The sequence below is a fragment of the Phyllostomus discolor genome, chromosome 6 (genome assembly GCF_004126475.2).
Source record: "Phyllostomus discolor isolate MPI-MPIP mPhyDis1 chromosome 6, mPhyDis1.pri.v3, whole genome shotgun sequence".
Taxonomy (NCBI): Eukaryota; Metazoa; Chordata; class Mammalia; order Chiroptera; family Phyllostomidae; genus Phyllostomus; species Phyllostomus discolor.
The window spans coordinates 41,119,900-41,146,858 of record NC_040908.2 but is presented as its reverse complement, the minus strand read 5'-3'; the positions used below and the strand labels follow the sequence as shown (position 1 = coordinate 41,146,858).

The 26,959-nt window shown below is 43.9% G+C and overlaps 1 protein-coding gene across 3 annotated transcripts in view; it reads right to left on the bottom strand.

The window, feature by feature from the left end:
- The window catches only part of B3GNT2 (UDP-GlcNAc:betaGal beta-1,3-N-acetylglucosaminyltransferase 2), a 156,358-nt gene that overhangs the window by 9,034 nt on the left and 120,365 nt on the right, over positions 1-26,959 (bottom strand). Inside the window, exons 1-2 of one of the 3 annotated variants that reach the window (XM_036028024.1) lie at positions 22,158-22,369; positions 7,815-7,931 (exon numbers count right to left, since the gene is read on the bottom strand). The exons of 1 other annotated variant lie outside the window; for it this stretch is intronic. The gene's annotated coding sequence lies outside the window, so the exon portion shown is untranslated. Of the gene's footprint in view, positions 1-7,814; positions 7,932-22,157; positions 22,394-26,959 lie in introns of those variants that run through there. One more of the 3 variants, XM_028514548.2, reaches the window with a different exon arrangement.

Sequence of the window (26,959 nt, the reverse complement as noted above, 5' to 3'; positions counted from 1 at the left end):
AGGGTGCACATCCCAGAATGACCTTGATTTGCTCCTTCTCCCTGCTCCCCACATCCAATCAGAAAACAAGTATTGTCTTCCTTCCTCCATAAGGTCACCTGCACCCCCTCATCTCTCCTCTGTTCCATTCAGGCTCTGCTACTGGCTATTGCAGTGGCCTAATGCCTCATTTCCCACCATGCTCCCCAACCACTCTATCTTCAGTCCCTCTACGTACAGTCCCTGCTCATGCTGCTCTCCCAGTTCGGTCAGATCACCACCACAACATGCTACTCTCCCCCAGAGCCTACCTGTAACTGTGGGTTGTTTTCTAGGACTCCTCTTCTTTTTCATTCCCATAGCTCAAGCTCAGAGCTTCATCCCTCTTCCCTTCCCAGAGACCTCCTGCCCAGGGATATGCCCCACCCTGAATACCAGCCTCACTACTCCAATTTTCTCACTCATATGCCCACGTGGTCCCAGCCAGGCCCTTTATGATGATCTGTGCTTCCCTTCATATCACCTCCTGCCAACGTCTCAAATCTCCACACCCTATACACTTTAAGCTGTAACCAGAGCAAACACGTTTCTGTTCCAGCAAACCCCAGCTACTACCCTCTGCTATGCCTTCCTGGAAAGCTGCTACTCCTTCCAAATTAGCTCATGTCATCTCCTGGCTGAAGCACCCACCTTCCAGAAGGTAGATTATCCATTCCTAGTCATGGTGGCTTACACCTGGGCATGTTCCACAAGCCAGGCCTTCACATTGTACCACCATTACCCCAGCACATGGTACATGAGACTCATTCATCATTTGCTGAGCAAACATTTTGGCCATCTGGTCAAGTTCAATGAATGTAGGGAGGTTTTCAGTAGAAACTGGATTAATTAAATATACACAACTTTCTCCAAAGAGATAACAGTGGAAAATCACGTATGTGTGCTAGTAAATAACACACACACACACATATATATATATAAATCTGCCTCATTTTTTTAAGTACTAAAGTACAATAGAAAAAATTTAAAGGCCATTATAGAGTTGAGGGAGGATTCAGGTTTTCAGAAGTAGGGAGTCAATATTACACTAAGAGGGTGGGGGAAGACTTGAAGAGGTGAACTGGGGTGGGAAGGCAGCCCCTCAGTACAGATGCAGAACTTGGGGACATATATTTACCTAAGGTGGGAAATCATTTTTAAACAGAAATGCTGCAATACAGGTAGTCAGTTCCTGGCTTGAGCTGGTAAATGTTTCTACTCTAGGCTCCAGGACCTGTGTATGAACAACTGTACTCTGGCAGGCTCTCAATGAGCCCTCAGAGAAACCCCTGAAACAGCGATTTTCTAACCTTTCCATCTCTTGGCACACGTGAACTAATTACTAAAATTCTGTGGCACCCAAAAAGTATATTTTTTCTAATCTGACCCAAAAAAGTAGGTATACTTTCAATTCATTCACACTGGATGGCTATTTTGTGTTGACTGTTGTCATTTTTTTACTGGACAGTCTGAGGAAAAGAGGTCAGGGCCCCTGGCTAAATAGGTACTGCGTGCTTTAAAACTTCTTGTGGTATACCAGTTGAAAATTGCTGCCCTAGAAATTTCTCTCTGCTTCCTTCTTCTGTTTGCTCAGTTGGGTTACATGGGATGTATTTCCGTCTGGGTCCAACCAGGAGGCAAAAACAAAAACAAAAACACCACAGTAATTTAAGCAAGGGAAGTGTACTATAAGGCATAACTGAGTAACTGTAAAGATGCACCAGAACTCTAAAGGGTGCCCAGCGCAGATGAGAAGTACCTGAAAAAAGGACAAATGCGGAAGACCAAAGCATTCAGAGATGGTCCACTCACTAGGAAATCAGGGACTACCCTTTGGGATGCAGGCACCAAGCCTGGAAAACAGTTTCCCCATCAGGCGGGCTACAGGAAATAAACCCTGGGGATGAAGTGCCTAGACTGCTGGGTAGACAAGCAGAGAGGATGAGGGTGCAGAGGGGGCCATGCACACAGGGGCAGTCAGGATGCTGCTGGAACTGGGAACTGGAGAGGCCTCCTTCTGCAGGAGCTCAGAATGCCAATGGATGGCTTGGCCGGGAGCAGCTCAGAGCAGCTGCTCAGGACAAACACGGGGTGGCCAGCTCATTAGATGGCCAGGACCATGGAGCCCCCAATGTGGGAGCTGAGAAGATGGTGCAGAAAAGCAGTGACCGGGCTGTGTATAGGCTCCCCATCCCACCGCTGCTGCCAACGCTGGAGCAAGCACAGGGCAGCCAAATGCTAGAAAACGTTGTGCCCAGAAGGACATAGGAGTGCAGGAAAAGAGGCAGGATCTCTGGGAGCCTGAAGACACACACTCAGTATACCAGGATGCAGGAATGAAAATCCCTTCCTCTCACAACATCCTCTTCAGAGCCCTCAACTCACACAAGACAAAGGAAAAACATCTTAAGGGTTCTGATCCCTTTTCCCAGATCAGACCACAAAGGGTGGACTTAGAGCTGAGAGGCAATAGTCAGAAGCTGGAACAAGTTGTAAATATCTGTATCACCAACTCAAATTCATCACCAACCACAAACATTTTTATTTGAGTTTGGAGTTAGAGAAAGGGCTTAAAACATGGGTCACTTACACTGAATTGAGTGGGGCTCAAAACAGGATACATTTCAGAAGTGTGGGGATAAACCAGGCAGGCAAGAGATGGGGCAGGGGCACAGGGTGTCTGCAGATAAAGACTGACTGACACAGCTGGCTGGTGGGCAGATGGGTTCTGATGCCACAAGGGAAGGAGCAGGTCAGTGCAGGTGGGCCCAGGGCCTCTCCACCAAGACGAGATGGCCATGCCGACGCCTAACTTAATCCACACTGCTGCTGGGGGATTGGAGCAGGTGTTTCCTGCCATAGCCCCTCAAGAAAGAAAGAAAAGAAACTGACTAAATCACACTGGTATATGAAACAAGGAAAAAACGAAGGACTCCAAATTGGATGTCCATGTTGATGATGAATGTCGTTGGCTTTTGTGTTCACTGAGATTTAATTTCTGTAAAGCAGATTCCGTTTAGAGGGCGAAAGAACACGATCTGGGTAGGCTGTCTTCCAGCATCAGATCCCCAGTGCACCTCTGACACAATACAGGCATTCGGTCTGTTTTACCAATCACTAACCCATGGGTTATTTCTAATTTTTCCCTCTAATTGAAAAAAAATTGAAGAACAACCTCACATGTGTGTCTTTTTCCATTGTCCTTTACTTCCTTTCAATAAAGTACAAAGAGAACAAAATTTTTAAGTCATTTAGAATATAGTCAAATTATTCCCCTCCCCCCTTCCATCCCCAGCACCCCTACCCCACAGCAAAAATGCCAGACTGATTTATCCCCCCAGAGTGCACTCATGAGCAGCATGAAGCTGTTCACAATGACCGTGGACACCATCCTTTTTCATCTTTACCAAAAACGGGCAGCTGCCTATTTTAATTTATACCGTCTTTCCATATACTTCCATCCTGACTTTCCTACTCCCCATACCCTTAGCCCATTCTTCTGTGTGGGGATGTTCTCATCCCAACTAACCTTCACAAACTCAAAAATGTAAAGCAATTATGTAGTCTGAGGTCATAGTGCTAATCCAGGCAGGGCCAGTACTTGGACCCTGGACCCTGACTCCAAGTCTAAGCTCTTAGCCTTTCTACCACACAACATTGTCACTCAAAGAGGACTTCAAGAATCCCTAAGTTGCACTTGAAAAAAATAATTTAGGAATTAAAATCATTACATTTATGGATACCCAGAAGATGTAGACAATTTCAAGGTTTAATCAATACTAGAAAGGAAGGATGCAGATGAAAGTGCAGGTTGAGAACTGTTCACTGCCCAGGGGTCCCGGTCTGACAATGCAGGCGCCTTACTACCAGAGGCAGAGCCCCTTCAGGTATGTTAGGTACTTATCCACACTCATGAATGAGAGACTGGCAAGGGCTTAAACTGGCCTGATCCCAAGCACGTTGAGAGAAACCCTTCTGTCAGAGCTGTTTACACAGAGAAAACGCAGCCTTTTCATTCCCCCGCCCTTCCAGCTTGGCAGCCTGAGGTAAAGGGCACCCAGCATGGCCCCAGACCTGTCACAGGATGATGCAGAGATGGTCTAGAGCCCAGAAATCCTGGCTCTGAGAGGAAAGGTCACCAGCCTGTGTCAGAAAAGGCGACAGAAGAACAAGTGTCGGCCACAAACTAACTGAACACTCTCAACCTCTGTTTTCTGTTAACATGCACACACATTCCATACACAGACCAAACATAACTCAATTTCATTACCACAAGTGAACTACAAGAATTTCTTCACCAGTACATGAGCTCACACTCCAACCACCTCATTTACAGAAGAGGAAACTAAGGCTCAGGGAGCCAGAGCCTCACCTGTGGTCACCCATGGGGAGGACAACCGGGGTGGTGAGGATTATTTTTAGTGACAAAAGGCTTGTTCTCACACCAAACAGCTTCAATTCTAGACCACCAACATCAAAAATAAAAGAAGGCCAAAAAGGTCAATTGCCCCAGCACCACCTCCCTGCCGCCCACTGGGTGGGTGTATTTTATTATTGGGTTGGCCAAAAAGTCCTTTATGTTTTTTCTTTACCAAGGCTCTAGTAGTGCTTAGATGCCTTTAACTTCATATGAAACAATTTTGTTAGATTGTATTGTCACACCTGTCGTATCAGCATGCATTTAAAAAAAAAGGCTTATCAAAATTGGTGAATTTTTGTGCAGCCATTTTAATACTGAAGATGGAAGAAGATACGCAACATTTTCAGTGTATTATGCTTTATTATTTCAAGAAAGTTAAGAATGCAACTGAAATCCCCCCAAAAGACTTGTGCAGTGTATGAAGAAGGTGCTATGATTGATCAAACATGTCAAAAGTGGTTTGCGAAGTTTCTTGGTACTATTGCCATTGTGGTCAAATACTTCTTTGCTGTGGGGCTGTCTTACGCATTGGAAGATGTTTAGCAGCTCCCCTGGCCTCTACCCACCGGAAGCCAATAGTAGGAGATAGATCTTGGTTACCACGAAGGGGACACCAAGGAGCTTAAGGCCCACACCTCAGGCTCCAGGCCTCCTGACTGACCATTTGGAGTCCCTGAGAGAAGCAGCCTTGAGGTTACTGCTTGACTCATTCTCTAAAACCATGTATGAAAATCACAGAAAGCTGTGTAAAACTGGCAATGCAGTTTTTTGCAGCATTTAAATAATGTTGTATCCAAACAAAAGGAATCAATAGGTCTAATACCTTGGGGGAGGAAAAAGACAGGAAGTGAAGAAATGGGATGGAGCTACCAGGGGCACTTTTTCTAACAAGACATTAACAAAGGCACGTCCACCCGCACCCAAGCAGGGACGGCTTGTCCATGTGCCAGAAGCATGCCAAGGGCCCAACTGGAAACACAGTTCTGCGAAGTGGTTACTGAGGTATCTTCATGTTACAGATAAGTGAACAGCTTCCAAAAACTGAGGTTCTCACGATGGAGAGTGGAGGGAGGGGGCAGGAACTGGGAACTGAGGTAGGCAGCTCCCAGCCAGCAAATCCACCCCAGTTGTGGTTAAACTTGAAGACGGGCATGGATGGCATGGATGGCACGGCCAGGGTGGAGGGCAGGTGGCCATCCCCGTCCTCATTAAGTGTGTTCACAAACACCTGACGCTAGATCCAGGTATGCTACCCTCAAAACGCCTCGTGGGGACCTGCTGGGCACCAGCACTCAAGAACAACTGTACCCCCCACACACCTTTGCTCATGTGGCTTCTCTCAGCCTAAAATGTCCATTTCCTTGCTTCTCAATCCCACGCCTGTCCTTGAAGGTCCAGGTTCAAGTCACACTGCCTCCTCCTCAATTCCTTCCCTCCTGTATTTAATTGTATTTAATCCTCCCTCCTGGCACTCATAATCTACTCCCCGCCCCCCCCCCACCTCAATTGGAACCTCTTAAAAGGAAAACCAAGAGCTCATTATCTAGAACCCACACCCAATCCCATCAATGTTTTCCCGCCTGCAGGGTTCCAGGTGAGCCTGGGTCCACTCTGCGCAACCCTGCGGGAGGCAGGCCTGAGGTGCCCCAGCCTACAGGTGCTGTAGCCTCGAGGTGAGCACCAGACACTGCTCCCTACACACACTGAGTATCCAATTAAATCAGGCTCCCCTCGGAAGCCACCCCTGCTCAAGAGTCAGGGGCCATCTCCTCCCAGAAGACAACCTTCCTAGTGACAAGTAGAAAGGGTGGCAACTTCAGAGTGGGGTGCCAAACAATCGAAATGCTGTCCCCTCTTCCCCAGCTCCCAGGTTCTTTCCTGCCCCCTTTCCCTTGCAAGAGTTGTTAAATTTGAACAAGTTACTGACAGGTGCTTGACAACAGTTGTTTTTAAGTTGTTCTTTAAAATATCAAAATAAATCATATGGATTTAAAATATGTATCCTGAACATTTTGGCCTTTTATCCAAATGTTCTATTGGGGGCAGGGGGGCTGGTCAACCAAGATTTGTGATTACATTTTTGAAGAAGAGGTGAAATAGTGGCATCGCTTTTACTGGTCACCTGCCAAAAAAAGTTTACTTGCCCAAATAAAAGAGAACACACTGTTTGCTCCATATATGAACACACTACTGAGCAGCTTAGAAACTGGGCCTGTTTTACTAAGTGCCATTTAAGTCACCTACTTTTAAGTGTGTCTGTGAATGTCACCTTCTCGTACCACAGGGGTAAATAATCTGTGTGTCTCCCTGTCCTGAGTTTTCACCTTCTGCCCACTCCCTCCCCCCGGGGGCCCAGTCACTCCCATAGCTTCTGCTATCTATGTCCTATTGACCCCACCCCTGGAGTCTGGTGGTGACTTGCTCTCCCACTCCGGGGTGCCTACACAGCCTCTAGTCGTGTGTGGGGCAGGGACGGAAAACAGGCCAGCGTGCTGAAACCAGCGATGGCTGCCCAAGGCTTCAATCTGTCACTCAGGGTCTGTCCTTGTTTGACACTTTCCATTATTAAGAGACTTTTTAAAGAGAGGATCCATCAGAACATTGAGGAAAAAAATCAAAAGAGAAACATTCTGTTAAAAATACGAGTATTCATGAGAGGTATTTTAAGTTCATTTGAAGAAAAAATCCTTATGTGGTGAAGGAAGAAGAAAGATTAAGTGGTTACATCTCATTTACTTAAAGAATAAAAGCTACAGGAATTCCTTATACATGAGTGTCAAATTCAGCCATAAAAGTAATATATGTAAAATATGTATCATTTGTTCTAAATGTTAAATATTTAGAAAGAATGGTATTTGTGACAATCCCACTTTGACTCTTTCAGTGCCAGACAAATACATCTGATTCTGAAAACATCACCAGGCTTCCCACTGAACAATCTAGAGCAGAACTTGAAGGGTTTTGTTTTTTGCTTTTTGTGTTTTTTTTTTTTTTTAAAAAAAAACACGATTCTACTATTCCCTGATCAGGACTCAAAAAGGAAGCATTTCAGAGAAGCACGTGGATATTAAGTGCTTGTCAAAGAAAATAAACAACAGAATTCTGAAGCACACATTTTAGGGCGTGGTGAGTTTATGGTCCACAGAAATAACCTTACTGGAGAGCTAGCACTTTCACACGGGAGTCAGGCAACCAGTATCTGAGGTGGGCAGTGCAGACTTTTTCTTCAGGGGTGGGGCAGAGGGAGGGAACAGAAGCTAAGTGATTGCCATGATTACAACACCATTTGATGGCAGCTCTGGGACCAAAATCTACTTTAGGCTCTCCACCTGGACCAGTCACCCTGTCCAGTAAGTCACAGCCCCCTCAAAATTACCATCGCTTGCTGCTCTCTGGGGTTCTGCACCAATGGCGATCTCCACTTTCTTCTCCACCTCACCTGTTCTCCAGTGGCTCCAGGCACAGGCTCTTCTTTCCCTTCTTTGCCAACTTCCTGAAAAGGTCATGTCCCTTTGTCATGCCTTGACTTTCCCAATACCCTTGACCCTCTAGAATTTTCACAGTCCTTGGCCTCTCCTGCTCCCAGGGCACCTAACACTGCTGGCCGTCACCTCTACCCCCACCCCAAGTTCAAGACCACCCCTAATCCTGATTCTCCTCTTCTTGGTTCTTTTGCACCTTTGCTCCTGGCCTCATCCCTCAAAATGGGCACTGTCCACCATTCTGGGCTCAAGCCTATTGCTGGGTCTTCCCTCACTGACTCTCCTGTCCCCTGGGCCCTCTTAGACACCCCTACAACCTCCAATGTCCTAAATGTTAAACGATGTCCCAGTCTACCTGTATCTGTAGTTCACCTCCTCCACATCTCCCTCAACTTGTTTCCAAATCCCATCCCACCCACCATGAGAGTCTTTTTGTTTCATTCCCTTTCAAATAAATCTCTCTTCTCTCCCCCTCTCTCTCTCTCTCTCTCTCTCTCTCTCTCTCACACACACACACACACACACACACATTCATCCTGTATCATAGCTGGCCTGGTTTAAGCCCTGAATTTTCCCCCAGTGTGACTGATGAAGTGACTTAATTCAATGATTATCAAGCACCTACTTAAATGGAGAAGTGTTTAAAACAGACTATGAAGAATAAAGTTATGTGGTCAATTTTTATTAGTTGATAAGTGCCTAGACAAAAATAAAAGAGTACAGGAGATGAGGATGAGGATGAGGATGGTCAGAGAAAGCCTCTCTTCTCAGAGTGGAGGTGGGGAGAGGGGAGAAGCACAACTCCAGGGAGAGGGAAGAGCCAGCATGAAGGCCAAAGGCAGGCTACCTCAGAGGCCAATGTGGCTGCAGTGAATTGAGCCAAGGGCCTGGTAAACAGTGGAGGATTCCGAGTAGAGAAATGTGTAAAGTAATTTCACTTTTTAAACACTCATCCAACTCCTTTCTGAGAAGGTTCTGTTGTAGGGCAAACAGGAAGCAGGGGGAGCCCCATCAGGATGCCATAAAATGCCCAAGGCCCATGATCGTGCCTGCCTCTCTCTCACCTCTGCCTCAAGCTCATCTTCCCAAACACAAGCCTGACCTTGACATGTCACCACATCCCCTCCACAAAAACTTTTCCAGGTTCCCATGACCTCTGGAACTCTTAGGTGCCACTTCCCTGCATGGACATCGAGGCTGCACTGTGTCCCGTTACTCCTTTCCAAACACCCTGCTCTCCCACCCAGGGCTCCCTGCAGACACGCTGCCACAAGCCTGCCATCCCCTCACTGCCCCACCCTCCTTTCACTGTTTCTGAAAAGTTATTTATCCACTCCATGAAAGCCAAGCCCTAACACCACTTCCTCAGGAAGCCTTTCTTGGCTGACCCAAAACTGCACTTTGCTCACACCTCTACTAAACACTATTTCATCAGTTCCTGGTTAGAGTTTCCACCAACTGCTAACTCCTTGAGAGCAAGCACTGTGCCCGAGCTATCTAGGAATACCCCAGGGCCAAGCACAGTGCTAGGCATATCCTAAGTGGTCCACTGATGCATGCTCTCAGAGAACAAATTGCCCATTTCATTATATATCAATGGGGTTTTGTGAGGCTGGGGGGCAAGAATAGGTTTTCACTCTTGGCTGCTGTAATCTGGAGGCCCCTGATGGGCGGCAGTACTGTGATGGCACTTCTGACAACGGTGCAGCCACAAGTAGGAGCCACAGTGGAAAGAGACCCGAACCTTCTACCAGGTATCTCTAGGCTGGCCCACAACATCTGTTTTAAATTTGCCTGAAATGCTGGCAATGTGTTCTTCCCAAGCTCATTCTAGATGTGCACAGATGCAGAGGAAAGCACCTAGAAGGATCCAAACCTAGTCAACTGTAGTTAAGGTTAAGAGATGGAGGAATTAATTTTATTTTCCTTAGCCTTATCTTGATTTGTTTCTCTAAATAAACATTCCAAGGGGGAAAAAAGTCTTTTAAAAAGAATGCAAATTACCAACCAACTTACACATTTAAAACACAGCTCCCACTCCCCTCCTACTATATCAGGCTGAGGTAATGGTTTTCAACCTTTTTAAACTTGTGGCACATGTAAACTAATTACTAAAATTCTGTGGCACACCAAAAAACATATTAAATTTTTGCAGATCTGACAAAAAATTTAGGTATAATTTTGATTCATTTACACTGGACAGCTATTGTTGTGTTGGCTGTTGTTATTTTTTCATTTGACATTCCAAGGGAAAGGAGATCCATATCCCTCACTAAATAGTCAGGTATTGTGTGTTTTAAAAATTCTAGTCTTCGCTGGTGTGGCTCAGTGGATTGAGTGCTGGCCTGTGAATCCAAAGATCATCGCTCAATTCCTAGTCTAGGGCACATGCTTGGGTTACAGGCCAGGTAGAGGCAACCACACATTGATGTTTTTCTTCCTCTCTCCCTTCCCCTCTCTCAAAATAAATAAATAAAATCTTTTTTTTTAAGATTTTTATTTCTTTATTTATTTTTAGAGAGGGAAGAGAGGGAGATAGACAGAGAGAGAGAAACATCAATGTGCGGTTGCTGGGGGTTATGGCCTGCAACCCAGGAATGTACCCTGGCTGGGAATCGAACCTGGGACACTTTGGTTCCCAGCCTGCGCTCAATCCACTGAGCTACGCCAGCCAGGGAATAAATAAAATCTTTTAAAAAATAAATAATTTACATTAAAAAAAAATTCTTGTGGCCCACCACATACCTAGTGAAAATTGCTGGCCTGGGGAAATGCAACAGCCCCACCCCGGGACGCTCACACCCTGCTGAGGAATCAGCTGCCGGGCTGAGGGTGTAGAGGTCTGGGTAGACTCGGGGGTGTCAGTGGCTGAGTGGGACAGCTTTGGAATGTGGAGCCATTCCCTACTTTCTTGTGAACCTGACTGGCACCTCCTATTCAGGGGAGATCTTCTAGCCCTACACTCAGGACTCCAGGTGAACCCCAACCTCTAGACTCCTGGTGGCCCTGCCCTACTGAGGTCTGGGCAGAATCTGGGACAGATTGAGTTGTGTGGCTCTGAGGCAAGGGCCAGACAGCCTAACAGGCACCTGCCCTCATGGTGGGAGGTTGCTAGCTCTACCCTCCTAACTCCAAGGAGCACTGTACTATTGAGCTCAGACTCCTGGCAGAATCTTGAATGTACTGAGTTGTGTAGCTCAAAGATGGGGTCCATTTTTCCCTCACATGTCTGATGGGTGGAGAGCCCTCCCTTCATGCCGCCAAATCTTGGTTTGTTTTGGCCTATAGATTCTGTTGGCCTCACTCTGGCAATTCCCTGAGACCCCGCCCAAACACAAAGGTCTGCTGTAGGCACCCGGCAAATGGCAGCTGAACGTGGTATACCATGGGACATTTGTTGAGTGGCCTCAGACCCAGCCCTGGCACTGAGTTTGAAACTATATCAATCTGGTAAACACCAGAAGCCCCTACCTGGTGAATTCAAGCCTACCAGAGTCTCTTTCAGTTACTAAGCCTACCAGGCAGGAGCTGACAGGCAGAGACAGATCTCAGGGTACCTTGAGACTCTTTCTGCCCCTGGATCTAATGATACTAAAAGCCAGCCTTAGTACACAGCTCAGTCCTTCCTACAAACACTCAGACCCAGCAGAGGCAGCCAAAAACTGCGGATCATTTTGTAGCTCCAAACACGTTGCCCAGGGTCAGTCACAGGCAGCATCTGATATCGTTCTGCACCACAGGCCCTCCCAGGAGGCCCCAGAACCAACACACCCAGAGGCCAGCTTCAGACAACATCAGAGCAGGACCCAATTAGCTTCAAAAGCAACACAGCCAAAGGGAGATCAGCAGACATCAAGCCCTCTGAGGCAAATTCCACTTCATGTGGTCAGCACCTGCACAGCTTGTACACAGTTCTGGGGGTTGATCCTTAGAGCCAACCTGAGGGTTGACCACACACACAAACAGGCGATAACAAGTAAGACTCAATTAAAGCAAGAAGGCCCATATAACTCACACAACGGACATTTCTGGAGCACCCAGATCAAGTGATCAAGGAGACTGCGCCATGGGGTCCCACAGGACACCTACTACATAAGGCCACCCTACCAAGTCTGGGAATGATAGCATATCTACCTAATACATAGAAACAAACATTAAAAGGCAGCCAAAATGTGAAGACAAAGAAACATGCCCCAAACGAAAGAACAGGAAAAATCTTCAGAAAAAGAGCTAAATGAAATGGAGGCAAGCAATTTACCAGATACAGAGTTTATAAGAAAATGTTTATAAAGATACACAAAGAACTTAGTGAGAAATACAACTGCATGACAAAAGACACAGAAACCATCTTAAAAAGCTCAGTCAGGAATATAGAATACAATACCTGAAATGAAGAACACACGAAAGAAAATGAACTATAGGTTGGATGAACCAGAGGATCAAATCAGCTATCTAGAAGACAAGACCCAATCAGACCTGCAAAATGAAAACAAAATTTTTTTTTAAATGAGGACAGTTTAAAGGACCTTTGGGACATGATGAAGCATAACAATATCTGCATCATAGGGGTGCCAGAAAGAGGAGAGAGAGGGCAAGGGATTGAGCCCTATTTAAAGAAATAATGACTGAAAACTTCCCTAACCTGGTGAAGGAAAAAGACACACTAGTCCTGGAAGGGTAGAGAGTCCCAAACAATATGAGTCCAAAGAGGCCCACACCAAGGCACATCAAAATTTAAATGGCAAAGGTTAAAGACAAAGAGAGTATCTTAAAAGCAGTGAGAGACAGTTACCTACCTACAGGGGAACTCCCATAAGACTGTTAGCTGATTTCTCAACAGAAACCATTCAGGCCAGAAGGGATTGGCATGAAATATTCAAGGTGATGAAAACATGGATCTACAACCAAGACTCCTCTATCCAGCAAAGCTATCATTTAAAATTGAAGGAGAAATAAAGAGCTTCCCAGGCAAGAAAAGGCTAAAGAAGTTCATTATCATCCCATCAATATTACAAGAAATGTTAAAGGGAAGAGAGGAGGAAGAAGACAAAACAACAACAAAAAACAATAGAGGAACACAGTTAAAAGAATAGAATGGCAGTAAATCATACTTTAAATGTAAATGGCTTAAATGTTCCAATCAAAAGATATATGGTAGCAGAATGGGTAAGAAAACAAGACCCATATGTTTGCTGTTTACAAGAGGCCCACCTCAGAACAAAAGATATTCACAGATTAAAAGAGATGGAAAAAGATATTTCATGCGAATGGAAATGAAACAAAAAAAAAACCTGGGGTAGCAATACTTATTTCAGGTAAAACAGACTTCAAAACCAATGCCATAACAAGAGACAAAGAAAGACATTACATAATGCTAAAGGGATCAATCCAAGAGGACATACCCTTGTCCATATTTACATATTTAGGAGCACCTAAATATAAAAAGCAAATCTTGATGGACATAAAGGAAGAGGCCGAAGGTAATAGAATCACAGTAGGGGATTTTAACACCTCATTGACATCAATGAATAGATCTTCCAGACCAAAAAAAAATCACAAGAAAACAGTATCCTTAAATGACACACTAGATCAGATGAATTTAATTGATACCTTTGGAGCATATCTCTCCAAAGCATGGGGATATACATTCTTTTCGAGTGCACATCAAACATTTTCTAAGGTACAGTACATATTAGGACACAAAACAAGTCTCCACAAATTTAAGAAGATTTAAATCATATCAAGCATCTTCTCTGACCATATGGTATGAAAGTAGAAATCAATCACAGAAAAAAAATGAAAAGACACAAAGATAAGGAGGCTATAAATAACATATTAGTAAACGATGATTGAATTAATGATGAGATCAAGGAGAAAATTATAAGATACCTTGAAACAAATGAAAATGAGAACACACCAACCCAAAATCTATGGGACACAGCGAAAGCCATCCTAAGAGGGAAATTTATAGCATTACAGGCCTATCTCAGGAAATTTAAAAAAAAAGCTCCAATAAACAATCTAACTTTACACTAAGAGGAACTAGAACAGGCAACAAAGTGTAAAGAAATAAAATAATAGAAGATCAGAGCAGAAATAAATAAAATGCAGTCCAAAAATTTCAAAAGATCAATGAATTAGGAGCTGGTTCTTTGAAAACATAAGCAAGAGTCACAAGCCTTTAAACCAGACTCATCAAGAAAAAAACAAGAGAAGACCCAAATAATTAGAAATGAAAGAGAAGTAACAACTGAGACACCAGAAATGCAAAGGATTGTAAAAAAATGTTATAAATAACTATATGCCAACAAATTGGACAATCTGGATGAAATGGATAAATCCCTAGAAAAATATTTTCTAAAAACTGAATTTTCCAAAACTGAAGCAGAAAGCATCAGAAAATCTGAATAGACTGAGTACAACTAATGAAATTGAAGCAGTAATTGAAAACTCCCAACAAACAAAAGTCCTAGACTGTGTCGCTTCACAGGTGAATTTTACCAAACATTCAAAGAACTAACACCTCTCCTTCTCAAACTATTCAAAATAGTTCAAGAGGAGGGAAGATCTCCAAGCTCATTTTATGAGGCCAGCATTATCCTAATTCCAAAGCAAGAAAAGAACACTATAAAGAAAGATTATTATAGGCCAATATTCCTGATGAACATAGATGCTAAAATCTTCAACAAAATATTACTAAACTGGATTCAGCAACACATTAAAGAGATCAGGTACTGTGATCAAATGGGCTTTATTCCAGGGATGCAAAGTTGGTACAATGTCTGCAAATCAATAAATGTGATACATCACATAAACAAAATGAAGGATAAAAACCACATGATCATATCTATATATCCAGAAAAAGTATTTGATAAAATCCAGCACCTGTTTATGATAAAACTAACAAACAAACAACTTCTCAGCAAAGTGGGAACAGAGGGAACAAACCTCCAAATAACAGTCACATATAACAAACCATAGCTCACATCATATTCAATGAGCAAACACTATAAGCATTTCCCTTAAGATCAAGAACAAGACAGGGTCATTCGTTTTCACTCTTACTCAACATAGTACTGGAAGTCATAGCCACAGCAATCAGACAAGAAAAAGATATAAAATGTATCCATTGGGAAAACTGTAACAGAATAACAATAAAAAGATTTTTTAAACAATAAATAAAAAGAAATAAAAGTCATCCATACTAGAGAGGAAGAAATAAAACTGTCATTATTTGCAGATGACATAGTAGTGTATATAAAGATCCCTAAAAATTCTGCCTAAAAACTACTATAACTGATAAATGAATTCAGTAAATTAGCTTGATTCAAAATAAATATAGCTGAATACAAAATAAATATCCAGAAATCACTTGCATTTTTATATACCAATAATGAATTATTAGAAAGAGAGACTAATAAAATAATCCCATTTACAATTGCATCAAAAAATTTAAATACCTAAAAATAAATTTAACCAAGGATGTAAAAGACCTGTACTCAGAAAGTTATAAGACACTGAAGAAGATACAAGTAAGTGAAAGTATATACCATATTCATGGATACAAAGAATCAATACCATTAAAATGTCCACAGCCCTCAAAGTAATCTATAGATTCAACACAATTCCTATCAAGATACCAATGGTGTATTTCAATATCTAGAACAAATATTCCACAAATGTATATGGAATCACAAAAGCCTCCAAATAGCCACAGCCATCTTGAGAAAGATCAAAGTTGGAGGAATCATGCTACGTGATATCAAACTATACTACAAGGCCACAGTAATCATAACAGTATGGTACTGGCATAAAGCAGACATATAGAGCAATGGAACAGAATAGAGAACCCAGAAATAAACCCATGCCTTTATGGTCAATTAATACTCAACAAAGGAGGCAAGAACATACAATAAGGTAAAGACAGTCCATTCAATAAATGGTGATGGGAAAATTGGACAGATACATGCAAAAAATGAAGCTACACCACCTTCTTACAACACACACAAGAATAACCTCAAAATGGATTAAAGACTTAAATGTAAAACTTGAAACCATAAAAATCCTAAAAGTAAACATACACAGTAAAATCTCAGACATTTCTTGTAGCAATATTTTTTCTGATATTTCTCCTTGGACAAGGGAAAAAAGAAAAAATAAACAAATGAGAAGGAAGCCATCAACAAAATGAAAAGACAACCCACTGAATGGAAGAAAATATTCACCAATGATACATCTGATAAGGAGTTAATATCCAAAATTTATAAAAAACTTATACCACTCAACACCAAAAAAACAAAAGAATCCAATTTTAAAAATGGGTAAAGGACATGAAATAGATAGTTCTCCAAAAAGGACATACAGAAGGCCAATAGGCATATGAAAAGATGCTCAATGTCCCTAATCATCAGAGAAATGCAAATTAAAATGACAATGAGCTAGCACCTCATATCTATCAGAATGGCTATCATCAATAAATCAACAAACAACAGGTGTTGGTGAGGATGTGGATAAAATGGAACCCTCATGCATGCTAGCAGGAATGCAGACTGGTGCAGCCACTGTGGAAAACAGTATGCAGTTACCTCAAAAAAAATTAAAAATAGAACTGTCTTATAAACCAGCAATTCCCTTCTGGGAATATATCCAAAAAACCTGAAACACTAATTTGAAAAAATACATGCACCTCTACATTCACTGCAGTGTTATTTACAAAGCCAAGATTTGGAAGCAGCCCAAGTGCCCATCAGTAGATGAGTGAATGAAAAAGCTATGGTATGTTTACACAATGGAATACTACTCGGCCATTAAAAAACAAAAAAAAAAAGGAAATTTTACATTTTGCCACAGCATGGATGGACCTGGAGAATATTATGCAAAGCGAAAAAAGCCAATTGGAAAAAGATAAGTATTGTATGATTTCACTTATATGTGGACTCTAGTGAACAAAATAAACTGACAAAATAGAAACAGACTCATAGATACAGAGAACAGATTGACAGCTGTCAGAGGGGAGAAAAGTTGAGGACTACATGAAAAAGGTGAAAGGATTAAGCACAAAAAAAGATACTCATAGACACAGACAACACTATGGTGATGACCAGAGGGCAAGGGGTGTGGGGGAGGTCGAAGAGGGTTAAGGGGCAATGAATGGTGATGGAAGGAGACTTGACTTTGGGTGATGAACACATAATACAATATACAGATGATGTATTATAAAACTATATGCCTGAAACCTATATGATTTTATTAACCAAGGTCACCCCAATAAATTCAATAAATTTTTAAATGTCTCCCCAAAAAGTATCCAATAAAACCACCAAAACACTGGGGATATAAGACCACTGACTATATACCTCTTTAGATTAAGATTATACAAGTATAAAACATTTTAAATGGCTTGTCTAAAGTATGCAACTAAAAACTAGACCTGTGCTTTCACTTCTGAAATAATTATTTCACAAAACATAAACATTAAATGTTGTCTGCACATCCTGGGCACTTACTGGTGCCTCTTATCAAAACTAAAGTCTTCCATGGGCCTTACAATAGAGTGTAAACTACCTGTCATCACTGTACCCTTCTGCACACTAGATCGTATCACACAGGTGACCAATCAGCTCTGAATGGGACATTTTAATGACTGTCAACTCAACTTACAAAGAAAATGTCAATTAAAAATAATAGGGGATCAACTATCAACAAATAATGTTTTATTTAAGCTAAATGCTATATCAACAAAGTGTCAAATCAAGATTTGGCCTCTAAGTTTCAATAAGAGGCCTGTATAACTTTATCCTGTAATAGCATATCAAAATACATATAGTTGCTTTTGTTATCACCTTTTTAAAGAAATAAAAGGGGAATAAGAAAACTGCATGTCAGCCACAGTGCTCGGTATTTTAGACATTGCATCGTGCTAATTTTCTTAGCAGATCTAAGGCAGGACTTTAACCATCCCTTCTTATAATTGAGAAATTGAGGCTCAAAAAAGTTAAGTAACTTATTCACAGAGTAACCACAGTCACACGGTAAAGTTGAGAAAAGGAACTAAAATCCAGGTCTGTTTCACAAAAGACTACACACTGTATGATTCTGTAATCCCACTTACATGAAGTTCAGAAACAGGTAAAACCAATCTATGATGATATGAATCACATGTAAGATTTTATAAGTCAGAATATCAATTTCCTTTGTGGGGAAATACTGACTAGACAGGGGCACAGGCACCTTTGAGCTACTAAAAACATTTACTTCTTGATGGGTGGTGGATACATATTCATGAGCTGCACACCTAATATTAGTGCACTTCACACACTTGACTGTATGCTATACCTGAAGTTTAAAAAAAATCCTCATTTGATTGACTCCAAGTTCATGCTCTTAACCACTAATCACCACACAGCCACTCTGACACAATGTGGCCACAATCTAGAATTGATTTTCTTGGATAATCAGTTTTTAAAAACATTCTGGTAAGCAACATACAGCCTAACCATACAAGAGTGAAGAAATCAGAATAATAAATTTATTTTTAAATGCCACAGAATGAAAAGTAGAAAGTATCGATTTCCTGGCTACTGGGAATTTCCCCTGTGTAGCCACATCAGAATAAAAACAATTTTAAACCCTGCTCCAAGGGCATGTTCACATGCACAGAAAATAACTTGTAACAAAATTCTTAGAGCTATCCATGTTAACACCTAAACCTAAAATTATACCAAATATTTCACGACAAATGTTATAACTTTATCAATAATGCCAACTCTCAAAAGATGTTTGGGTTTTGTTACAATAATTAAGACAAGGCAAGAAGACAAAAAAATTTGATGGGCAAAGAGCACAAAACTCACAGTATGAGCAAGTGTTAGTCCAAAATCTCAACCCAGATTCGTAATGAAAAAAAAAAAAAAACTCATACAAGTAACTTTTTTCCAGCAGTAAAGTAATTGTGCCACATATGTCCACATAACAATTCTTCATCAAGTAACAAGTTCTTCTCACAGAAGCCTTGTTCAGACTAGCAAAGCCTCATCACCAGCTTTTGATGATGAAACCATTACATCAGTTCCCCCAAAGCTTTATCTCACACATACACACACCTCTTACTCAAACAGTAATTGCCTCTCCAGAGAGAGGAATTTATTCATCCTACAATGTGGAGATGTATTTGGCAGGTACCTAGTAACAGTCATCCCACCTTGGGGGTTAGGGAAAAAACAGCTGCATCCACACCTGTTGGGTGTATGTGCCGTGGTCTTTACTGGGTGCTTTCGATTATGCAAGCCAGGAAACCCAGTTTTCACTGGGTTCATTGTCAGAGTCCTGTTTAATTCATATTTGAATGTTCTGTAGAAATGCCAGGCAATTAAGGAAAAGAGTTTTAGTTTCCCCTGGGCATCTGCATATATAAGATCAAAAGGCTTTTTATGAAAATTTTTCAGTTTTGATAATTTTATATACCACCACCGGTGTGCTGCAATAGATTACATAATCAAATATTATCCCAGATGCCCGAATCTCAATGTTTATAAAAGTAGTCATTTGCATTTATTTTTAGTCATTAACAAACTGTCTAATAAAACTGTCAAAAAAAAAACTTGAGTCAAATATCGTAGCTATTAAGCAAATGAGAAAGAATTAAAAGCACTGACCCAGCATGTTCACAACAGAGTGTACTTCAGGCACTTTCACAGCTCTAGTCAGCACCCCCGAATCACGGTGTTGTTTTTCCTTTTTCTTTTTAACATTATTAGAAAACTAAAACTTAAAGTTTGAAAGTTCCTTTGAGAAACAGAAGTTCACAACCTTTTCTCATATCCCTGAATCAGGTGAAAAAGTCCTACTTATATTTCTTATAATGCATCATGTAAAGCAAAGGAATTAATAATTTTTTGGATTTTCATTCACTTCCTAAATAAACTCTTATTTTAAAAATTCACCTACTTAAACAAACTGTACTGGGAAAAACCAACCATGAATTATCAGTTCCACTTTCCTATTTTTTAGCAAGTTTAGTATCCTAGAATTAGAGAAATCTCAATGGTTGTTTTTTTATATAAACAAGGAAATCTTCAAAACTACAAGCCATCTGTATACGTAGCTCTCCAACAAAACCCAGAAAAAAGTCAATTCATAAATTTTGCAATCATATTATGTTTATTTTCCTCAAAAGACTAGCTTATTCCTTGGATAAACTATCTGGCTGGTTTCAGCCTCAGTCAGACAAATTTAAACCATTTCCACACCAGTTACTGTTTTTTGCCTAAGGGTAAATTGATGCACGGAGCAACTTCGACCAACTGTATACTGATTTCACAATGTCTACCACTAATTAAGCACTTCTTAAGTGCGATGATGCAAAGCTAGGAGTTTGGCAAACATTATCCTATTTGTCCTTAAAAACAATCTGGTAAAGCAGACATTACCATCCCCAAAACCAAATATGTGAAACGAGGCTGGGATGCTAAACTTGCCCAAGGTCGCACTGAACAGTATGTGGCAGAATCAAGACTAGTGAACAGTGAGGATGGAAGCTTTGAACTTTTACGGAGAATCAAACCTTTCACCATACACCTGCCATCAGCACAAAAAATTAAATGAAGAGCAGTGAGCCCCCACTGTATGGGGACTCCCAAGGGAAAAATCAGTATTCCAATCTGAAAAAAAAGTAATTTCAAAACGAAGAGCTAAAGATAAAGACATTTGCAAAGGCTGGTTAGCAGGGAAAGATTTACTCAAAACTGGTCTTAAAAGTCTAATCTGAGTACAAACCCTCCGCGTAACACTCTCCCAAATTCCACCAGGCCTAATAACCTCTATTCCAAGGAAACAGAAGTGAGAACTAGGACAGTGGGAAGTGACCGCCCAGCCCTGGAATCCGCTTGTCAAGATCTACACGAGCGAGACCACGAGACTGCTGGAGAGCCACTGGACTGGGATCACCTCGGTCCCACCTTTCTAGACCCAGTCCTGGCCCATTCGGGCACATGGTTAACTATCCAAAGGCACAATTACACTGGAAAAAAAATTGTTATTAACAAGTAGAAGCCCATATTCACCAACTAGCTTCGTAATCTGAAATCTACAGCACGCTTCCAACAAGGGAGGGGCAGAAGAATAGGGTATAATTGTTCTGAACTATCTTTCTACGAAGATGCGGAGATTCAGGGGGCCCGGCGGGGTAGCGGGCAATGACAGACACACCACCCCCACATTTCGGGAGAGAGCCAGCCTCCTCAGAAACCCGCGTTTAAAATGTACATAAATTTTCACGAACGAGTTTTCACGCTGGGACACTTGGGGGGGGGGGGGGTCCGTGAGTAGTGCGGGATGCCCAGCCCTGAGTGTAAAATACCGTGGCCTGGAAGTTAAGGTAACTCGGTTTTATTGCCTCCAGAAGGGACCACCTGCCATCTCCATGCAGCCCCCAGGACCTGCGCCCGCAGCCCCCTCGGAGTGCCCAGCCAGCGCCCCAGTGCCCACCCTACCCGTGAGGTGTTTTGCAGAAGCTGGATGGACGCACTCCCTGCAGCACCCACCCTTCCCCCTCCCCAGGTTTCAACCTGGTTAATCATCAACGCGGGCACTGTGGAATATTTTTTTAGAGGTCAAAGCGAAAGGGTTTCCCTAAGTTTCGCAGAACCCGGAGATGGGGACCCGGAGGTGACAGTGGCAGGCAGTTGGAGGTGGGGAGAGGCCGTGGGGGCTCTTTGGCTCACAAAACACCTGATCCTCCCGTGCAGCACTGGAAACCAGCGCAGTGCGTGTGGGGTGCGGGGGTGTGAGCGCCGATCCGCTCACCGCCCCCTCCCCGAAATACCAGAGCAACCCAGAAGAGGCCCACACGCCACTTCGCATTGCCTGCCAGCACCCCGACGCGGGCTCCCCCGGAAGTTGGGGTGCAGCGGGGCGGGGAAGAATGGGACAGGAGGCTCCAAAGACACGCTGCCGCGGGGTTTTGTTATTCTCTTCCTCTAAGGTAGGAGCAGTGGCGCGGGGGCCAGGGGAGAGGGACGCTAGATGCGGCAGGAGCCACCTGGAGACGGTTTCCTCTGCTGGGACCCGTGTACGAAACCGGAGCCGACGAGGAACGTGGTGGGGGTGGAGAAGAGGGAGGCCAAGGGAAGGGGCGCAGGGAGCAAATAGGTGGCGGGAGCAGAGCGGGCCTGGGGAAGTGGCGGGGGGGAGAAAGTGGAGAGGAAGGCGGCGGGGGTGCACAACCCACCCGGCCCTACCTTGTCCGGGAGCAGCTCCTGCTCAGCGGGGCGGGGGCGGGATATCGCGGCCACATCCAAGTCCCGGCCGCTCGGCGCGGCTCAGCCTGGCGACCGCAGCCGCTCAAACTCCATGCGTTGCGCCCGCGACTGGCGGCCCGGTGGTGTCGGCGGCGGAGACAGCTCCGGCTCCGCTCGGCTCGGTTCGGCTCCAGCACTTGTTGCCGCCGCGGCCGCTGCGCCTCACTCCGGGTTCCAGCTCCCCGCGCCGTCACCACCCCGGGCGCTCGAGCTCTGCCTCGCCCCCGCCCCCGCAGGACGAGCCAATCCGGCCGGGCACCGCCCCTCGCGTCAGCTCCCGGCACCGCCTGTCTCCCCGGTTCCCCAAGTTTAGGAGAGGCCTGCCTCCCTCGGCCGGTCTCCCGCGGCCCGGCTAGTCCTCGAGCAGGACTCACCCGGCTTGTGCTTCACCTGCCTTCCCCGGACCCTCCGGGGCCCCAGGCTCACACCTGGAAAGCAAAGGGTTAAGCTGGAGGAAGGCAACCCCAGAAAGTAGACCCTTCGGAAAAATGGGGCAGCTCGAAGTTCAAAATAATTATATTCCATCTACGCTCTAACCTAAATCCCTCCAGCTACAAGACGCCCCACTTGTTGTACGTCTGATGTTGGGGGTATGCACATGGCTTCGTGAGGGCTCCATTCACCTCTTCTGGACGGAGCCAGTTTGTGACTGGACTGGAGGCATGCCGGCCATGCCTCAAGGCTTGGGTTAGTGCGCCCCGCAAAACCCGAGGTTCCACCGTGGAAGGTGGGAGAAGGAGGAAGCAGGGCCAAAGCGGGACTTGACCAATGCTCTACGCACCCACTTCTTAGGTGCCCAAATGAGGCCCTAGAGCCCAAGGCCTAGGGCGGTCCCTATTTGCCACTGCCACCCTGCCTTCAGGTTTTTAAGCCGCCTAGGGCATAGTGAGGGGAAAGTTTTAGTTTTCCTTGTGGTGTCGTGTAGATTTCCTCGAGGTTCCACGGGTACCACGGGAAACTGGAAACGCAAGGTGCCCAGACACTGGGCCTCGAACCCGTGACGGAGTCCAAGGGGCAGAGGTATACCTAGGAACAACCTAAATGGCTGACCTCTGACACATAACGCCGGCTCCCCCGGGGCTGGATCAGGGCTTAGCACCAACGACACCCCACCAGCCAGAACTCTGGGGACCACCGCAGACGCACCCTCCTACCCAACGCCCTGCGAGGGCTCGCCAGAGCACTGCATTCAACCGTGAGTCGGAGCTGCTGTTGACGCAATATTGGGGGCCTCAGGTGAGCCCAGAGGGCCGGGAAGGAGAGGTTTCCCAGCTTTGAAAGGCCTCCGCACCGCCAGCTGGTCAGCTTGTCCCAAGGCGCACGTGAAAGCGGGCCTCCCTTCCCCACCTGCCTCTACCCCACCTGTGCTTCGGTCCTTATCTCTCCGGGAAGAAAGCGGCGTTCCCCTTTTAGATGATCAGACTGAGGAATTAAGGACACTTCACCCTCAACTATTTGCATTTCTCAGAGAGGGAATTAACCCAAAAGGAAGGAATTGATACCGTAGGAATTTCAGGCACCTGTGAGCTCAGCCCACTTAATCATAAACTCAGCGAGAAAGAACAGCCCGTTGCTACTGGATGCACTGAGCCTAGTGGGTCCACTGGAAACAGAAACTCTCAGTGAGATCTAGAAAAGTTTTGATTTTCAGCTTCCAGACCTTTTTGCTTTTATGCTGATCACATGATTCTCCTATAATGTCCAAGAAACGAGATAGATTTGTGTATAGTCACAGAAAAACATCTGGAAGGATGCACACTGACTGTTGACCACTGTTACCTGCCCCAACCCCCCGCAGGGTGGGATAGAAGTGTTGGAGGAGGGGAGATGAATTTCATACCCTTACTGACTTTGAATTTTGTATTCTTGCAGTTATCTTAACTTCCGTAATTTAGAAAGCTAACAAAATATTTTGAAGATTTCATTTATTTATTTTCAGAGAAAGGGGAAGGGAGGAAGAGAGGGAGAGAAACATCTATGTGCCAGAGATACATTGATCAGTTGCCTCTTGGCTAATAAAACATTTTAAAGAAATATAGGAATTAGAAAATCTTTAAGAAATCTACAGAAAACTATAAATTAATACACAAATGCCTATGTCTTTCATTTTGTATCAAAATAATCCTGAGTCCCTATTCTTTGGTTTAAATAAAGATATCTTCAGGCTGCTGTTCTTTAATTGCTGTGATTGGACAACACTGACATCTGAAGATTTTTCTGTGCCATCGGACTGGTATATTGTTTCTACGCATATGTGTCTGCCCTTTAAATGCACTCCCAATAATCACAGACACACTTTCAGGAACTGCCAGCCAAGGAGTTTTTAGTCAAGAAACTGCTACAATGTTAGCTGGCAGCCAACAAAAAAATTAGCTTGTGTCCTTTGTAGCTGCCAAAAGCTGCCCAGGCCCTGAAATTTAAAAAATAAAGGCATTCTCTCCATTGTGCTATTAATTAATGCAAAATAGAGTATAACTTAACAATTACACTGTCTTTTGGGACTAAATTCCACACCCACTTGGCTATAGTCTCTACTCTTAGGTTGGGGCCTGGGTCCATCATCATTAGTTAAAGATGTATTATTCATATATTTAGCAAATATGAGAGGAGCCTCTCCCAAAAAATGGAATTATCTCCCGGAGGGTGGGTCCCTTGTAGTGTATAGGCTTTCCCTGCTAGGTGAGTGTTTTAGGATCCCATCTGTATCAGTGTACCAGCTGGCATTGTTGTGAGAGGCTGCATTTGGCTTCAGTGAATTTATTTTGAAGACTTTCAGTACATTTGCCCATTTACGAGTGCACCTGCCCACAACCATGCTGAGAGTTCAGCAGTTTTTGACCAAAAAATGTCATAACCCCTATGCCCTACCCTCCCTATTGACCTGATCTTGTCCCAAGCAACTTTTTTGTTTGTTTGTTTGTTTGTTTCCCCAGATGAAAAATATCCTCAAAGGGAAACTTTCTCACCGATGTGGAAGAGGGGAAACAAAAAACAGCAGAAGCACTAAAAGGCATCAAAATAAATTAGTTGAAAAACCATTCTGAGCAGTGGAAAAAAAAACATCTCAATAGGTGTATTGCATCAAATGGAGAGTACTCTGAAGGTGACTGAAGTTTAAACATGTAAGAATAAATACACAATTTTTTATAAATAAAAAAGTTATTTATGGAACAGAGTTCCTGGCTGTTTCAGGTTAGAAAGGGGAATGTGGTTGAGGGGGAAGCTGGAGAGCTAGGCAGAGGCTAGATCATGCCAGGCCTAGCATACCATTTTCAGTAAGCTCACTCTGACTACGATGTGAAGAAGGGATAGGAGAGGGGGAAGAGGAAGGTAGAGGAACAGTTAAGAGGTTGTTGCTATAAGTGAATGGATTGTTTAAGGAGTAGAGCAAATGGAAAAAGTGAACACCAACAAGAGTTGGTGACTGCTTAGATAGGGAGGAATCAAGGTGAATTCCCAGGTTTCTCTGCTTCGTCAACTAGATGGATGATGGTCCAGTTTTCTGAATCGGGGACCTCTCAGGGTGGAGGGTTGAAAAAACCTTCCTAAAGTTCACATTTTGTCAAGGTAGGTTTGAAGTGCCTGTGAGGTGTCCAAGTGGAGATGTTCACTAGGTGGTTGGTTGTAGGGTATGGTGCTCTGAGGAGAGGCTGGAGCTGGAGTGGCTGGTGTACATGTGGTCTCCTGGGAGAGTATGGAGTTCAATCAGAAGAAGGCCTGGGGCTGAGCCTCAGGGAGCCTTTATCTAAAGGCTGGACAGAGGTAAACTATCTGGCGGGGGGCGGGGGGGGGGGGGGACAGGAGCGGCCACAGGGGCAGGAGGAAAACTAGGAGCTTGGGAAGGCAGAGCCAGGGAAAGAATGTGTCATAAGAAGGAGGCAGTAGTCAACAACATTCTAAATGGCTGAGACCCAAGGAAAATGGACTGAGTGACTTTGGTGTCATTGGGACTTTTACAGAACAGTGACTGGTGGAGTGAAGGGGTGGAAAGCATTAAAGAGAGAGCAAGTGGTGAAGAAATGAAGAAAGGCACTGAGTACAAGCAATGCCTAAAAGTTTTGATGGTGAAGGGTCAGAGAGAGAAATAGCTGGAGAGGGATATTATGTCAGCAGTGAATTTATTTTAATTTATACATTATTATTATTTTAGGATGGAATAGCTTGAGTGTGTTTAAATGCAGATGGGGAGGATCCTATAGAAAGGAGAAAGATGAAGGTACAGCAGAAAGAGGACAATGGACAATAAAGCTTCCTGTGACCATGGGTGGGGGTGGGGAATGGAACCAGAGTATAGGTGGAAAGACTAACGTCATACAGGAGACCACCTCCTCTATTATAACAGGAGGGAAGAAGTTGGAGGAGGACTACACCAGGCAGGTTTGGTGTGCAATGCTGAATCCTCCCACCTGATAATTTCCTCTTATTCTGTGACATACAAGAGGCTGGGAGTGGGGCAAGGAGAAATGAGAGATTTGAAGAAAGTGGAGGCTTGACACAGTCATTGCAGCAGATGGGAGAGTTGAGATGATCAGAGAACATGCCAGATGTCAAGGCAGCATGGCAACCTTCTTGGTTGGTGGTTTGAACTTGTAAAGTGCCCATTGACCCTCTTATGTGATCTCCTGCAGCAGAGCTTAGCTGTCTGCTCTGGTGCAGGCTCAAGTGAGGGAATTGGTAAGGCAGAGGAGCACATTGGAGACCTTGGCAAAAGTGGAGTTGACATGACGTATGATCAGAGAGAA